At 35.4% G+C, this 19053-nt stretch overlaps 1 long non-coding RNA gene across 1 annotated transcript in view; it reads right to left on the bottom strand.

Moving 5' to 3' along the window:
- The window catches only part of LOC132233430 (uncharacterized), a 34725-nt gene extending 23650 nt beyond the window's left edge, over nucleotides 1-11075 (bottom strand). The window contains exon 1 of the long non-coding RNA XR_009452626.1: nucleotides 10932-11075. This is a non-coding gene — a long non-coding RNA (uncharacterized LOC132233430). The remainder of the gene's footprint in view (nucleotides 1-10931) is intronic.
- Between the last annotated feature and the right edge of the window lie 7978 nt (nucleotides 11076-19053).

The raw sequence follows: 19053 nt of genomic DNA, 5'->3' as shown, positions 1-19053 counted from the left end.
ACTATATGTATGACTATTTACTCTCTCCCCATTCTTTGCTGGAAGAAAAGATCACTTTAGTGCAGGGATTTTCAAACTGTATTCAGGAGCACATCAGGGGCCCTTTTCAGAAGAAAATGAGTGAAGGGGGATACCAAATAGAATGTACTCCAGCACACCATCACTTTTTTCATAACTTTTTATTTTGAAATCATTTTAAACTTGCAAAAAAGTTGCAGGCTTAGTACTATAAAGAACTCCTGTATGTGCTTGACCCAGATTGTTAACATTTTGACATAACTGCTTTATCTTTCTTTCCTGCCACCCTCTTCCTCTCTCTCTCTCTCTCTCTCTCTCTCTCTCTCTCTCTCTATATATATATATATATATATATATATATATATATATATATATAAAATCTTTTATTTTCTAAATTGTTTGAAAGCTACAAACACCATGTTCCATTCCTCTAAATATTTCAGTAAGGCTTTTCCAAGAACAAGGATGTACGCTTACATAAATTTAATACCTGCATGATGCTATTATCTGGTTTAGAAATGAATTTAAATTGAGTTAATTGTCCCCCAAATGCCCTTTACACCAACTTTTGTTTTTCTGGTCCAGAATCAGCCTTCCTCTGTCTTTCACAACATTAATACTTATTAATAGTACCAGTAATTTCCTGTATTAAAAGTCCCCAGTTTTGCCGAAGCCAGTTTGGCTCAGTGGATAGAGCATCGGCCTGCAGACTGAAGGGTCCCAGGTTCGATTCCGGTCAAGGGCATGTACCTTGGTTGTGGGCACATCCCCAGTGGGAAGTATGCAGGAGGCAGCTGATTGGTGTTTCTCTCTCATCAATGTTTCTATCTCTCTAACCCTCTCCCTTCCTCTCTGTAAAAAATCAATAAAATATATTTTTAAAAAAATTCCCCAGTTTGGGTTTCTCTAATATTCCCTCATACGTTTTTGGTAGTATATTATACTAGAGGCCCATTGCATGAAGAGATTCCTGCAATAGGCCTTCCTTCCCCTGGCTGCTGGCACCAGTTTTCCTCCAGCACACGGGACCCAGGCCTTTGCTCTGGCCGAAGCAGAGATGCCAAGCCTCTTCGGTCTTTAGTCGTCTTTAGTCTTCAGTCTTCACTCTGTGCCTGCATATGCAAATTAACCGCCATCTTTGTTGGGTTAATTTGCATACTCATCCTGATTGGCTGGTGGGCATAGCAGAGTGACACCAATTTGCATGTTTCTCTTTTATTAGTGTAGATAAGTGATGTTGTGTTCTTTTTGGTGTGTTGCATCAGGAAGCACATGACTGGCTTGCCCAATATTGACAATATTAACTTTAACTACTTAAATAATTTAAGGGGGTGTCTACCAGGTTATTCCGTAGTAAAGTTCCTATTTTTCTTTGTAATTAAAGAGTAACTCATGGAGAGATACTTCTAAGACTATAAATATCTTTGTCCTCAATAGATTCTCACCCACTGGTTTACCTTTGCTGATGATCTTGTCTGATAGTTAAAATGGTTGCATTTACCACTTTTCTCACACTTAATGGTTGGTATACTATTCCTTTATATTTGTTTGTTATAAGTGTGGACTCAAGGATTTTTTTAATTTAATGAATAAAAACTTATTGACCTCATTATTTTGAAGCTCAAAATGTCTCTGATTTGGCCAGTGGAAACTCCTTTATTCTGATTCCTGTGACTTTTTGACATGTCCCTATCATTTTTTGAGCTGAAACATCATTTTTATTGATTGATATTTGGGATTGGTTTCCAAACAATGCTTTCAAAAGTTTGAAACTCACATGAAATCAAAGCAGTAATCAAGAAATTCCCAGGAAACGAAAGTCCTAGGCCAGATGGCTTCATAGGCAAATTTTACTAAACTTTCAAAGAAGATCTAACACCTATGTTCCTCACACTATTCCCAAAAAAATTCAAGAGGAGGGAAGACTCCCAAAGTCATTTTATGAGGTTAACATTATCCTAATTCCAAAACCAGATAAAAATACAACAAAGAAAGAAAATTATAGGCCAATAACCCTAATGAACATAGGTGCTAAAATACTAAACAAAATAGCAAACCAGATTCATCAGTACATGAAAAAGATCATACACCATGATCAAATGGGATTTAGTCCAGGGATGCAAAGTTGGTACAATATCTACAAATCAACATGTGATACACCACATAAACAAAATGAAGGATAAAGATCACATGATCATATTAATTGATGCAAAAAAAGTATTTGATAAATTCCAACATCCATTTCTGATTTAAAAAAAAAAATCTCAGCAAATGGGGAATTAAAAAAAAAAAAGATACCTCAACACCATAAAGGCCATCTATAACAAAACCACAGCCAACCTCATACTCAATGGGCAAAAATTACTAGTATTTCCCTTAAGATCAGAAACAAGACCAGGATGTCTGCTTTTATACCTTATTCAATATATTACTGGACGTTCTAGCCATAGCAATCAGATGAGAACAAATAAAAGGCATAAAAATTGGAAAGATCAGAGGAATTGAATAAATAGACTTCAAGTCATGTGGCTCTTGTGAATGAATATATATAAGTTTGAAACCCACTTTGACAAAAACAAACATTTTTTTCTCCAATTTTCCTTATTTTGAGTCAGGTTTGTGTAAAAGTACCTAGAATATAGAGAAGATTAAGAATAAATGATGGTAGCCCCTTTGATTCTGTGGCCACATTGGCCAACATGATGTCCCTCCAAACTGCCAGGTATGCTCATGTGCATCCACTGTGCCCTTTTCCTGGGAACCTCCTTCCCATGCACCTGAAGGGCTCACTCCCAAATCTCCAAGTCATAGCTCAACAGCCCCTTCTCAGGAGGCATTCCCTGACCACCTTCATTATATTTAAAGCACTGTTTGAAAACTTCTTCGATAGTAACCTCTTCATTCCTAAAGCTTCATTTCAAAGCAAGATTTAAGATGACAATTAGGTGCAAGTCGGAAGCATGATCTTAACCTTTACTGGCTTATTTCACCCTAGTGGATTGACAACTTTCTAAAGTGTTTTTGCTGGTGTACACATAGTGCTTCTGGTAAATGGAAACAAAGTTGATGTTACCCACCCTGCTGCTTTTGATTTCTTTGATTCCTTATTCAATTCACTTCCTTATTTCATATAATACATCTACTTCTCTATCACTTTGCTATGAATTAATCTAATTTGAAAGTTGTTTTCTCCTATATAAAAGCAATAATAAATAAGAATAATGTAGAACTAATTTTCTTTTCCTATGGAACACTCTCTAAAAGAAAATCTTTTTAACTATATAACATTCATAATTTCCTTTTCCCAAGTAAGTCTTTAAAAAACAAACAAACAGAAAACCTTCAACAAGTATCATAGATAACAGCCAACATGGAAGAGACAGCCATAGGCTTTACAAATAATCAAGTGCTTTCACTCACATTCATCAGAGAAACACTTTCCCTGAGCACACTGCATCAACAATACAATTCAACATGACTGTGTTTCATAGATCAGGGTTAAAGGTGTCCTCGCTAAAATACACAGCAAGTTCTGTCAATTACTGAGCTTGCCCAAAGCAAACTCAATTAAGTGGTTACTACCATCAGTTTCTTAGCAGGTCTTAAGTTTTTCAACTACTTAGCTAGTCTGTTTCTAAAACTACTAACATACTAAAAACGTTCAAAAGGATATTATTTCCAACTGCTACAATAAGGGCATATAGGGTGGCTGACTTTTCCCTTCAATGTTTGTTTTTTCTTAAGTTACCTAACAGAAATCTTTTAAGTAAGATGCTTCAGCAAAGCAGAATCAACACATTTTTCAACATTGTAAATAAGTAAATGTTTACAAGCCACAAAATGATGACCCACCTCATTATATGATTCTACAAACAGTAGATAATTTTGATAGACTATCAAGAATGGTTGTGCATAAACTTTAATAACCTCAAAAAACTTGTTTGCAGCATGTCAAGATCTGTTAAGCACCTTCTAAACACAAATATTCATTTTATAATTCATTTCTGGAATTTTAAGTTAGGAATGGATGACTTCTCATGAGGATCGTATCTATCCTAACCTTTTTAATGTCTTAATTTAGCAAAACCAAAAACACATTTTATCAAAACACATTTTAAGCCATTTCTCAAAATTTGTACACAGGTATATTTCAAAAACTATTTATTTAATGTTTCTGGTTCATTTACACTTTGCACATCAGAAGGTGTTTTTTTATAAGAGTGCTCTAAAATGCCTTATAAGATTAGGTTTTATAATACATTGAAACACATTTTATAATGCATTTAGAGAGAGAAAGTTGCTCTAAAAACGTGTGACTCAAAATTACTAATTTGACTTGAATGGAGTCTACACATGGCCAAATATTTCCATACTCTCAACCAACTTTTAACATTTATAACTCTATAGGCCAAATATAGCTACAATGGCTGAGGACAGTCGGGGGGGGGGTAAGGGCAGAGGGTGGGGTGGGAACCGGGTAGAGGGGAACTATGGGGGGGAAAAAGAGGAACAACTGTAATAATCTGAACAATAAAGATTTAATAAATAAAAAAAAAGACAAATATAGCTACAATGTAATTGAAGGATATTTTTCACCTTATCTAGGCCGCATTTCCAAAACTGTGTTCTCTGAAACACTCATGTCTCAAGAGATGTCCGGAGGAGTGCATGAGTAGAAAGTGGTTAGGAGTATAGTCAACAAAGTATGGGAAGGGCTGAGACAAACAAAATCAAACAGATTTCTTTACTAAAGATTTCTTAGAACCTTTATGTGCATAATGAATATTCAAGAGAAAAATATAGGAAGCAATGTTTCTCAAACTTATTTAACAATGGAACTCTTTTAATAAACCTCTTAACATGTTCTGTAAAAAATTTGGGCCCTGGTCGTTGTGGCTCAGTTGGTTGGGTATTGTCCCATGAAATGAAATTAAAAGCTAGCTCTTTGAAAAGACTGATAAAATTGATAAACTAGCTAGACAGGTCAAAAAAAAAGCAATTATCAAGAACAAAAATGGAAAAGGAGAAATCACCATAGATATTATAAATAAAAGACAATAGTAAAATAAAATCATGAATTATTTTATGCCAGTAAATTTGAAAATTTAGATGAAATGGACAAATTCCCTGAAAGAAATGAGTTACCAAAGCTGAGTAGTCCTACATATTTAAAACTTTATCACAAAGAAAACTCGAGGTCTAGATGGCTTCACTTACAATTTCTACCAAACATTTAAGGTAGAAATATGAACTCTAAAACACTGTTTCAGAAAATGCAAGCAGAGTAAACAAAAGAGAATGTGGGGACAAGAGGGAGCAAACCCTGTAAGGAGCCGCTATGAAGCTCCAGCTGACTTTCACCATGTGGAAATTTGGTTCCAGTGTTGTCAGATCATTTTTCCCCAAAAAGAAATCTGCCCAAATCAAAACGACAATAGAGTACTATCTCACATCTGTCAGAATGGCTATCATCAACAAATCAACAAATGACAAGTGCTGGTGAGGGTGCAGAGAAAAAGGAACACTTGTGCACTGCTGGTGGGAATGCAAACTGGTGCAGCCACTGTGGAGAACAGTATGGAGTTTCCTCAAAAAGTTAAAAATGGAACTTCCATTTGACCCAGTGATCCCACTTCCAGGAATATATCCCAAGAAACTAGAAACACCAATCAGAAAGGATATATGCACCCCTATGTTCATAGCAGCACAATTCACCATAGCTAACATTTGGAAACAGCCTAAGTGCCCATCAGCAGATGAGTAGATAAAAAAAACCGTGGTACATCTACACAATGGAATACTACGCTGCTGTAAAATAGAAGGAATTCTTACCATTTGCAATTGCATGAATGGAAATAAAGAGCATTATGCTAAGTGAAATAAGCCAGTCAGAGAAGATAAATATTACACGATCTCACTCATTTGTGGAATATAATGAACAACATAAACTGATGAACAAAAACAGATCCAGAGACAGAGAAGCATCAATCAGACCGTCAAACCTCAGAGGGAAGGTAGAGGAGGGTGGGGGCAAGGGGGAGAGATCAATAAAAGGACTTGTATGCATGCATATAAGCCTAACCAATGGACACAGACACTGAGGGGGGGTTGAGGGCATGAGTGGGAGGGGGGTGGGGGGGCAACTGGGGGATAAGGACACATATGTAATGCCTTAATCAATAAAGAAAAAATACATATATAAAAGAAAAAATAATTTTTTTTTCAATTTAAAAAAAGAAAGAAAGAAAGAAATCTGCCCAGCCCATAGGGTTCAGGGTTGAGCACAGACTCATGAACCAGGAGGTCACAATTCAATTCTAGTCAAGGGTACATGCCTGAGTTGCAGGCTCTATCCCACGTGGGGGGAGTGCAGGAGGTAGCCGATCAAAGATTCTCTGTCATCATTGATGTTTCTATCTTCTCTCTTTCTCCCTTCCTCTCTCTGAAATCAATAAAAACATATAAAAATGAGATAATAAAATTAAGAGTTCTTTGAGTGATACCTATTTCTTTAAAAGAGAAATCTGGAAATTAAGCTTTTTATATGAATTTTCCCAATTTTTGAAATACTTCCCAAGCAAAAAGCACTTCTGTGGGTCAAATTCAGCCTATGGATTTACAACATCTGGCACCAAACACAGATTTAAAACATCTTAAAAAAAAAAAAAGAAAGACTTTCTCGCCTCCCAGACTTGAAGAAAATTCCCTGTAAGAAAGAAAAGAAGAATCAAAGGAACAGTGGATAGATTGTTTTTACAAAAGAACAAAGGCAATCTGCATCCCATGTCCTAGGCACAGGAGGCAGGAAGCTCACACAGAATTGGATGGATACTGTGAGAGGCAAACAAGGTTATTAGCCTCACTGCATTTCCCAGGCCCCCTCCAGCCGCAAAGAGACTTAGACAAGTAGCTCTCTCTGAGAATTCTCCATGGTCTTAATGGAGTTCGGGGACCAGAGAAAGATCGCACTCTAATCAGCAGCATGAAAATTGCAGGAAGAGTTGCTCTGCCAGCTAAAACCTTGTGGATGAGAATGTGGGCTAAGTCAGCAGCAATGGGTGGCCACCAACTAACTTCAGAAACAAAATGAAGGATGAATATTGCAACAGATGCCACCACTGTGGAAAGACGGAGATGTTCAGTAGGACCCGCCACCCCTACCCAAGAATTAACAGAGCACTAGGAAAAGGTAAGAGACCCCTCATTAACATTAAAATTTCCGTCATCTGTGCAGAATATGGGTTCAAAAATAGAAACTGAGTTATAAAAAAATAACAAAAAGCATACTTTGAACATGTGACATTGTAGACCGAGATACATTTCCATAGTCTGCTGCAGGCAAAGAGGTTATCAAGGGATGGGGAATCATTTTGTTTTATTTACTTTCTTTAGATGAATTATACCAAATAAATATTGAATTTGATAATATGCTCTACAGATAGGCCACGAGAGCATAAGACTCTGAATCACTACTACTCGGATTACAGAACTAAGCCCTTCAGATGACCTCTGTAACAATTTTATTAGATAAACTCAAACACACTTATTAAGTTTCCCAAACTCATTTTAAAGGACGAAGTGATTAAAATTTATTCATTCTTCAACTATTTAAATAAATATAATAACAATACGGCCAGAATTTATTGGCTTACGTCGGAAAAAGTACAGGTTTGAGGCATTAACAAGGAGGAAGCAGAAGTTGTCACAATGTACGTGTGTGTGTGTGTGTGTGTGTGTAAAATTATATTTCTCATTTTTCAAAAATGACCATGTAGTCCTTTAATTTTCAGAAAATAATTAGAAAGTATGTGTTTTAAAATAGAAGCCATCTTTTCAATTATTGCTTTAGTATAGTCTTAGAAATTTAATTGCCTAGTTAATCATGATTAATACTTAGATCTACACTATTGCAATTACCCCAATCATTCAGGAAAAGTGCCTACTTTAGTGTGAGTATTCTGAAAACTAGCCAAGTGCTTCCTGCAGCTGTGGCACAACAGGACCTCTGAGGTTCAGTTTTCTTCTCTGTAAAATGGGGACAAATACCTGCACAGGCTACCATTTTCGAAAGTATCTACCCCAGTGTCTTATACAATAATATCTGCTGGTTAGCCATCACTGACTTCACTTCTAATGGCCTGTGAAAGAGCTAATCAATGAAATCTTTCTAGGAAAACAATCACCTATTCCATCACGGTACTGTGTACTCTTCCACAGGTACAATAGTGCAAGCTGTCCTTGAGCAACCACTTCCCATTCCTACTACACTATTTATATTAATAAATGCAACTGGGTAAGTGCCTACAACTTCTCCAGATCCTTTGCAGCTCTGCTTTTATATAAGAAAGTATTTCTTGAGTGAAATTATTTCATATTGCCTCTCTGCTCTCAAGTCTCTAATTGTGATGCTATTTAGAATAAAATCCTATTACTTCATTGTGGTCTATCAGCCAAAGTCTTATCCTCATTTCCTACCACTCTCCCCTCCATCCACTATGCTTCTTGCTGATCCTTGAACACACCATACATATGCCTTTACACTTGACTCATCTTCCTGCCAGGCACATACTGCCCTGAAACTGACATATTTGTTCCCCACACTTCATTCAGATTCCTACTTAAATATCACCTCTGTCAAGAAAACTTCCTTGACTACCCTTTCTAAAGTAACATACTCTTATTTTCTATCCCCTTCATCTGCTTTCCCCCCCCCATAACAAATCAAATATACATTTATTCATCTGTTGCAATGTAAGTTCCATGAGGATTGAGACTTCATCTCACTGACTATATTATATCTCCAGAGCCTGGAAAATTGCCTGGCATACAGTGACACAGAGCCCAAGCTGGGTGGCTCAGTTGGTTGGAGCATTGTTCCGTACACCAAAAAGGTTGCAGATTCAATTCCCAATTCGAGCACATACCGGGGTTGCAGATTTGATCCCTGATAGGGATGCATACAGGAGGCAACCAATCAATGTCTCTCATGTCAATCTCTCTCTCTCTCTCTCTCTCTCTCTCTCTCTCTCTCTCTCTCTCTCTTTCTCTCTCTCTTTCTCTCAAAAAAAATTATAAAATGACAATGAATTATCATTGACAGTGAATCTGTTCGAATTAACTAAGTGGGAAGATTTGAATATTCCAGGAAAGCTTTCAGCAAATGCTACTGACAGTGGAATAGGAGTAAGAAGGCCTGAGCAGTAGAATGGAGAAAATTATCTTATTTTGTATCCCACCCTCTGTCTCTCCTCGTCTTCTTTCCCTTCATGTTTCCTCTCTCAGTATCTACCCCCTTTTGCCACCTCTTTTCCTCCTTCTCTTTTGCTTCCTCTGCCACAAATTGTTTTTCACTTGTATGTTGCCCTTAAAGAGGATTTTTCCTCCTGTGAATCAGTAGTCTCAATAAAAGAAAAGCTCTCTAATGAGAAACTGTTAAGAGTATATTTGACATTCTGCCCTGGCCAGGTGACTCAGGTAGCTGGAGCACCAAAAGGTTGTGGGTTCAATACCTGGTCAGGGCACATACCTAGGTTATGAATTCGTCTTAGACGGGGAGCATATAGGAGGCAACTGGTCGATGTTTCTCTCTCTCTCTCCCTTCTCTCTCTCTAAAATCAATGTAGCCCTAGCTGGTTTGGCTCAGTGGACAAAGTGTTGGCCTGTGGACTGAAGGGTCCGGGTTCAATGCCAGTCAAGGGCACATGCCCAGGTTGTGGGCTCAATGCCTATGGGGGGCGTTCAGAAGGCAGCCGATCAATGATTCTCATCATTAATGTTTCTATCTCTCTCCCTTTCCCTTCCTCACCAAAATCAATAAAAATATATTTAAAATAATAATAATAAATAAAATCAATTTAAAAATATGTCCTCGGGTGAAGTTTAAAAATACCAAAACAAAACAAAAAGTGTATATTTGACATTCCTTTACATGCCAAGGATAACACCAACATTGTCATCATCAGTATCAAGTCCTCATCATGAAGGCAACAAACTGAAGCAAAGAATCATGAGGCCATTCCCTTTCACCTGCTACATCAAGAATTCTAAATGCTAAGTCTAGTACTGACCTGGCACCGTATAGTTATTACAATATTATTGACTATATGATTATTTTATAACTACCAATTTGTACTTCTTAATCCCTTCACCCTTTCAACCACTATGCTATAGCCCTAAAACTAATATAAAATATTACATGCCAACTATAATTGAAAATTTAAAGAAAAAAAGAATTCTGAATGCTTTGGGATTTCATCTGCTTAATTTTCTTCTCTTCTTTCTCCAGAATATATCTTTAAAATATAACCAACTTTTTTTTAGCTTTTCTGAGGTATAATTAATATTTTTAATTACACATATTTAATGTATATATTTGGAGAGTTTGAACAGATGCATATACCCATGACACTATCACCATAATCAAGCTACTATAAATATATCTATCGTCTCCAAAAATTTCTTTATATTCTTCTACGGTTTTGTTTTTGATCTGTGGTAAGAACACTTAACATGAAATTTTCCCTCTTAACATATTCTGTGCATAATAATATATTGTTAACTACAGGCAGTGTTATACAACAGACAACATGTTTGACTTCTATCTCACATTCCATTACAAAAAACTATGCCACATCCAGTAACATATTTTCCAAAAATCTAATGCCAGGCTTAGATTTTTTTTTAATTAAGTTGACCCTGGTGCTTATCAAAATAAATGAAAACTGGCAAACAGTCCCATAGGCTTATAAATAATTGTGTATATGTGCCTCACCCCACCCCTCACCAAATGACACTGAGCTTGGTAATTAAGTGTACTCTTTAAAGAATAATTCCTAATACATTAGCAGCAACCAACAAAATAATATCTATTAATTTCAGTCAAGTACCTCCCAAAATTCAAAAGGTTGACTTACTCATTTTGAAATCCTTCTGTAGAAGGTTACAGTAGAAGATGATTTCTATAATTCAAAATGAATCTTGAGAAAGTAAATTGTAAATCAACATTTTAGGAGAAATTCATTGTGACGTTCATGTTTTTCCCATTAATCCTAGAGAACAAAGAAAAATCAAAGCAAAAAAAACATGGATTTAATTTTTTAAATATCAGGCATATTTACAAGTGATAAGGCATTAAGATTTATAAACTACATGATGACCTACTTAGAGCTAATCAATATGTTCAATAACAAACAAGATACCCAGTCTTAAATAATTTATTCCATTATATTGGTAACTATGCTTAAATTAATTCCAATTATAACCATAAGCTCAAGACTTAAGAGAAAAGTAAGTTAATTCTATAAATTAAATATCAAAAGCCAAGAGTATTAATCTTCTCCATGTCTTTCCCTGTTTCCTTTTTCCAGTTCCCCATACCCACATCCCCTGTCTCTCTCATTATACATTCAAGTCTAGAATACTATGAAGTTTGATAGGGTTAGTGTAAAATGTGTATAACTAGCAGTGTGACCTTATTATTCATTTTTCTTAATTCTAAAACTGAAGGATGCTAATACCCATGTAAAAGACTAAAACAATATATATGCCCCAGTGCATGGATTCGTTCATATTGAAAGGTAATTAATTAGAAGGTGGCCGGCGGGAAAGGACTGGGCGAGATGGGCCAGACATGCCCTGGAGCCAGAGCCAACCTCCCGCAGTCCCTTCCCTAGCCGGCCGCACCAGGGGTGGTGCCGCGGACTCGAAGGGTGTCAGTGGAGTGAGCAGGGTCCCTCCAGCAGGTGGGGTCCCTCAGGCTGGCCTGCAGGGATTGGGCCAAAACTGGTTCTCCAACATCCCCCAAGGGGTCCTGAATTGTGAGAGGGCAGTTCTCGGGTGACGCACCCTGGAATCGGGCTCCCTCCTCTCTGGTTCCAGGGTCCGTCACCAGAGAACCACTGCTGCCAAGTCACCACAGCTTGGCAACTCGTGCATTGAGCATCTGCCCCCTGGTTGTCATTGCATGTCATAGCTACTGGTTGGACGGATGGTCGCTTAGCCTTTTATATAGAGAGATATGTCTCTCCTCAACCTTCACCAAAGCTGTGCATTCACTAACATATATTCAATATAAAATGTGAAAGTACAGAATGTAAGAACTATTTGTAATCATTTGTATTAGTTCCACAACATATTTACTAATAGTAAAGGGATAGGTCCAAATTTATGTTAGCAGCCTAATGTAGCTTAAAACAAAATACATCTTCCTAAAGCAACAGTTCTCAACCTGTGGGTCGTGACCCCTTTGGGGGTTGAACGACCCTTTCACAGGGGTCGCCTAAGACCATCAGAAAATGCATATATAATTACATATTGTTTTTGTAATTAATCACTATGCTTTAATTATGCTCAATTTGTAACAATGAAAATACATCCTGCATATCACATATTTACATTACAATTCATAACAGTAGCAAAATTACAGTTATGAAGTAGCAACAAAAATAATTTTATGGTTGGGGGTCACCACAACATGAGGAACTGTATTGAAGGGTCGTGGCATTAGGAAGGTTGAGAACCACTGTCCTAAAGAATTCACATTGTAAAATAAATTATAACCCATAAAAAGTAAGTATTTAAAGGACAAAAATCTAGAACAATACTAATAGCAAAATATTCTGCTTTTCATGTTCACTAACTTGGTGTTAGCTTAATAAAATCTGACATTACTATCAGCATAGTACAATAAACATGAAAAGGTGCCCAATGTACAAAGAAAATATGAAAATCCCTAATGACAACAGCAAAAACAAAAATTATGTTTTCTCTTTTCCTTTAACATGCCCTCTGTGATAGCTTGAGAACATATGACCCTATTATCTACATACTATAATAAAAATAAAATTACCAGTGTGCCTAGATGGAGACTTCAAAAATAACTAAGGAAAATATTTCTCTGTACCAATAAAAGATTCATCATACAAGACCCAGTTCTCATTTCCTTATGTTAAAAGCTGTATTAAATGCAGATGAACAAGACAAAAATACCTAAATAACTCTCAGAAGTAGCATACATAGATATTATATCTTTGTTGAAATCTCAAAGCTTACATTATCTAAAGATTTAAATCACTCTTAAAATAATTTCTTTAAAATTCTAAACTCATATGGTGTTTAACTTTTTTAGAAGTGGATATATTCCTAATAACATGTTTGTATCTTATGTTACTCATATAAATAAAAGCATACAGTCATTTTAGGGATTAATAGAAAAACAGACATCTGCATGGAACATTTCCCTCATTAGATATTATCATGTTAGCATATTTTTCCTATTTCTGATTTTACTACAAAATAAAATGAGCTGATTTTTATCCCTAAGTTTCTCTATAAAGTATATTGCCAATAATGCAAAGACTTTAATTGCACATTAGAAGAATCTCATGTTCTGATAAAAAAAAATTACTATAGAAATTAGCCTAGAAGAGACCTTATAACACAAACAAAAATCAAGATAAGATTATGTCAAATTGGCAAACTAGTTACCACTTATACCAAATACAACTTTGAACATTACTTTTAAATTAAAAGCTATCTTTTTAAAAATTCCTGGCAATTTCACATGAGTCATTAGTGTGTTAGCCTCTTCCTAAATTAGTACCAAACTCAATCAGTTAAAAAAGAATCAATTCACCAAAAAAGTGAAGGAATGGGAAAAAATATTCCATGCAAATGGAAATGAAAAAAAAAAAAAGCTGGGGTAGCAATACTTATATCTGACAAAATAGACTTCATGACAAAGGCCATAAAGAGACAAAGGACAGTATATAATACTAAAGGGATCGATCCAACAAGAAGATATAACCCTGGGAAACGTATATGCACCCAATATAGGAGCACCTAAATATTTTTTAAAAAAATTCTTGGTGGACTTTAAGGGAGAGATCAACAGCAATACAGCAATAATGAGGGACTTTACCACCCCACTGACATCACTGGATATATCTTCTAAACAAAAAATTAATAATGAAACAGTGACCTTAATTGACATACTAGATCAGATGGATTTAATAGATATTTACAAAACATTTCATCCCAAAGCAGCAGAATATACATTCTTCTCAAGTGCACATGGAACATTTTCAAAGATGCACATGTTAGGACACAAAATAAGTCCCTACAAATTCAAAAATATAAATCATATCAAGCATCTTCTTGGATCACAATGGCATGAAACTAGAAATCAACTACAATTTAAAAACTCAACTGGAGGGTGCAGGAGCAGGCTGGTAGAGGTCAATGAGGGAAAAAGAACACATGTAATATTTTTGACAATAAAGAATTAAATAAGTAAATAAATAAAAAACTCAAAACATTCAAACACATGGAGGCTAAACAGCATGTTGTTAAACAATAATGAATTACAAATGAGATAAAGGAAGAAATAAAAATTTACCTGGAAACAAATGAAAATCTATGGGGCACAGCAAAAGCAGTCCTAAGAGGAAAGTTCATAGTATTTCATGCCTAACACAAGAAGCAAGAAAAATCTCACCTAAAAGCACTAGAAAAAGGACAAGAAAAGCCCAGAGTAAGTAGAAGGAAGGGAATAATAAAAATGAGAGCAGAAATAAATAACATAGAGACTAATAATAATGATGATGATGATGATGATAATGCAAGAGATTGATGAAAGCAAGTGCTGGTCTTTTGAAAAGATAAACAGACTAATGAACCTTTAGCCAGACTCATCAAGAAACAAAGATACAGGACCCAAATAAATAAAATCAGAAATGAAAGAGATGAAGTAACAACTGACATCACAGAAATACAAAGGATTGTAAGAAAATACTATGAACAATTAGATGCCAAGAAACTGGACAACCTGGGCATAATGGACAAATTCCTAGAAATATACAATCTTCCAAAACTGAATCAGGAGAATCAGAAAACCTGAATAGACCAATAACAACTAATGAAATTGAAGTAGTGATAAAAAAAAAACTCCCACCAAACAAAAGTTCTGGACCAAACAGCTTCACGGGTGAATTTTATCAAACACTCAAAGAAGAACTAACACCTATCCTCCTCAAACTATTCCAAAAAAATTCAAAATGAGGGAAGACTTTCAAATTCTTTTTATAAGGCAAGCATTATCCTAATTCCAAAACCAGATAAAGACACAACAAAGAAAGAAAATTATAAGTCAATATCCCTGATGAGCATAAATGCTAAAATCCTCAACAAAATATTAACAAATCAGATCCAGCAACACATTTAAAAGATCATACAATATGACCAAGTGGGATTTATTCTGGGGATGCAAGGCTGGTACAATATTCACAAATCAATAAGCGTGATACATCACATAAACAAAATGAAAGACAAAAATCACATGATCATATCAATAGATGCAGAAGAAAAGTTCTACAAAATCCAACACCCATTTATGATAAAAACTCTCAGCAAAGTGATAATAGAGGGATCATACCTCAATATAATAAAAGCCATATATGACAAACCTATAGCCAATATACTCAATGGTCAAAAAAACGTTTCACTTAAGATCAAAAAAAAGACAGGAATGTCAACATTGTGCTGGAAGTCCTAGCCACAGTGATCAGACAAGAAGAGATAAAAGGCAGCCAAATTGTAAAGGAGGACGTAAAGTTATGTGCAGATGACATGATATTGTACATAGAAAACTTTAGACTCCACACAAAAACTACTAGATTTAATAGTTTTTAACAGATTCCTCATAGTTAAAAGGAAGACAAATAAATGTTTTAACTAATGTTCAACAGGATAATGTCTAATATTAACTGTTTCTGGAAATAACAGGTATGAATAAATACTTGTGGTATTAAACCAAACTAACCTGAAACAACCAATAAAAATAAAAATAGAAACAAATAAGTATCTTCCTGTCACTTCCAAAAGCTAAATACAATATCACTTAAGATAATAAAAATTTATATTTACCAAATTATAATATTAATATTAGACAACTGTTGATCATTAGGTAAAAAAAAAAAAAAGAGGGGTGGAGTTGGTCACTTCTACACAGAATAAACAGTAATACCATGCTTAGAGTGCAGTATGTAGTCCCTAAAAAACTCAATACTATATTGAATAAGGATCTAGAAGTGGATAAAATAATTTTACAATTTTCCATTTTAACTCTTAAAATCAAACAATTAAAAATTTAATCTGAAACTTACTTCCTTTTAAATGAAGCACTACAGTGATTTCTAGAATGTTCCTATTTGGATAAAACTATTTCAAATCATAGCTCCTAATAATTTAATCTGTCATCAGAATTAAATAGCTGTGGTTTTCATTCACAAACATATTATCTAAATACATATTTTTATCAATATATAAAACTTACACCATCTATACCATCAAGATGATTAAACCAAGTTAAGGCCCATGTGTCCTATAAATTTTCAAAGAAAAAATTTTTTGCTGGTAAATGTACCAATGGTCAACATTCAGTAAATTAAAATAGAAATACATTTAAACTGCTACGGACAATCAAGGATCAATTGGGATTAAAACATACACACTAAAGTACATAAGTATGCTTAGATAAAACTATATTTAACAATGCTTTAGTATACTCTTAAAGACCACACACACACACACACACACACACACACACTATCCCTTTTAACATACAAAGGAATTAACACTATCTGGTGGAATAATAGAGTCTGGGTATGTTAATTTGTGAAAAGCAGACCTCACTCAGCCACTGTTCAACTTTAAACCCTGGCATAGCATGGATAACCTACTTATGGACAATCAAGAAATTAATTACAACCACCACCACCCCCACTGAAGATCATTTGCACAGTTTGAGTTTAAAATGAGACTAATTTATAAAAATTATATTAGTATGCCTATGTCTTCTTTATAAACAATTATAAATAATATAATTTAAATAAACAGAACTAAGAGATGGATCAAAAGTATTCTATTAGTTAATATTACCTGAGATTATTAACCAAAACAGAATTATAGATAAAAATGAAATGGATTAATAAAACCTGTTAAGTTACACTTATAAAATTAATCACCTTTAATGTTTCAATAATTATATTTTTCAGGCAATTTTTATGTAAAATTGTCAATCCTGTCACATTTATAACTTGTACAAGATTTTTAAATATAGATCAAATTTTAACCAGTTCAGAAAGTAAAAATTTTTTTTAAAATCACATAATAATTTCTGAAAAGTTGTTAATAATTTGTCAGTGTCTCAGATGCTAAGGTTGTTCATCTCACTCATTGTTATATTCTCAGAACCAAGCATAGTGACTAGAGCATTGCAGTTAGTAAATCATATCAAGCTAAACATATATTTTTCAGCAGTCTGAGTCCAATTATTTTTTAAGAAAATTTCCCATCCTGAACATTTCAGTGCATGTATGCCTATGTGGATTTTTCTGGGAAGAGAATCCATATTTTTCATCAGAGATTATATAACACCAAAAATGTTAAAAGCTATAGAACTAAATAAAATATGCACATGCTACCCTGGCCAGTTTTTCTCAATGGTCCGAGCATCGGCCCATGTACTGAAGGGTTGCGGGTTCAATTCCCAGTCAAGAGCACATACATCAGTTGCAGGTTCCCCACCCCAGTAAGGGTGAGGTGGCGGCAACCAATCAATGTGTCTCTCTCACATCAATGTTTCTCTCTCTCTCTCTCTCTCTCTCTCTCTCTCTCTCTCTCTCTCCTCCTTTCTCTCCCTCTCCTCCCCCCTTTCCACTCTCTCTAGAAATTAGTGAAAAAAATATCCTTGGGTGAGGATTAAAATATATATCTATACTAATAATAGAGGAATATGCAAATTGGCTGGGATGTTATCACATAACGACCAATCAGGACAGGGGCAGGGCTGCAGCAGAGAGCTCTCAGCACACCTGCACTGGGGGGTCTGAAGGGCAGGAGAGGATTGGAGAGCAGATAGGCAGTTAGGGGGATCAGGCCAGCAGGGGAGCAGTTAGGGGCATCAAGCAGGCAAGCAGGTGAGCGGTTAGGAGCCAGTGGTTCCGGATTTCGAGAAGGATCCCGGATTGGAGAGGGTGCAGGCCAGGCTGAGGGACCGCCCCGCCCCTCCCCCCCCGCACAAATTTTGTGCACCGGGCCTCTAGTGTGTATGAATATAGGTTGTGCTTCTCAAACACAAAGTAGAGGGCAAAGGCACCTCTAGACATAGTTCAGAAGAGAAAGGTCAACTCTGGAAGAAAAACAAAGGAGTTTTTGGTTGTGTGTGTTTTCATCTGTTTGCTTGTTGCCCTTGTTGTTTTGCCTATGTTAAACAAAATTAAAAGATTAAAAGATTGCTACAATTATTCATTTAGTTCAACTGGCACAAATGCAGCCACTGAGACAGTCATAGTAAAGCACACTTTAGAACTGAACCTACCAGGGTACATAAAATATGTTTCTAGATAATTCTTGTGGAATCCAGAGTTTAGCTTATTAAATATTCCTTTTATTAAATTTTGGAATACTTGCTTGGTATAACTCAGTAAAATAGTGGCTAAACCTCACATAATAAAGTAGGCTAGATTTCACATTAATTCTCCCTTTACATCCCACATGTGTAAGTAATACCTTAATCAATAAAGAAAAAAACTAAAAACATCTTCTTTTAATTCTGAGCATACCTACTTGTAGGTGAATACCATATAGCCCTGCCCCAAGCTCACTGTATATGTCCATCCTCATACCAAATGCAACTAAAATGCTACAATTCCACATCAGTACATTAAGCAAGAGCTAAGTTTCAGATTTTACACTGTCTGATTACTAAAATCAGATTAGCCCACTACTAGTGGTTTAGTCACTGTATCAACTATAGTATTAAATCTTTGGATGCAATGAAAGTTAATGCTATTTTTATGTTGTGCAAAAAAAAAATCATTCAGTCTGTTTTCCCTTTTTGATTACAGTTCATTTAAGGAAAAAAACGTTGCTGTATGGCTTGACAATGTTTTATGTGTCTTCAGCTGATAGAACACACAAAACGTTTGAATAGGCCCATTTATTTGAGCAGACGTATTAAATAATACTTTAAATGTG

Source organism: Myotis daubentonii, chromosome 4 (genome assembly GCF_963259705.1).
Source record: "Myotis daubentonii chromosome 4, mMyoDau2.1, whole genome shotgun sequence".
NCBI lineage: Eukaryota > Metazoa > Chordata > Mammalia > Chiroptera > Vespertilionidae > Myotis > Myotis daubentonii.
This window is presented reverse-complemented; position numbering and strand designations above follow the sequence as displayed.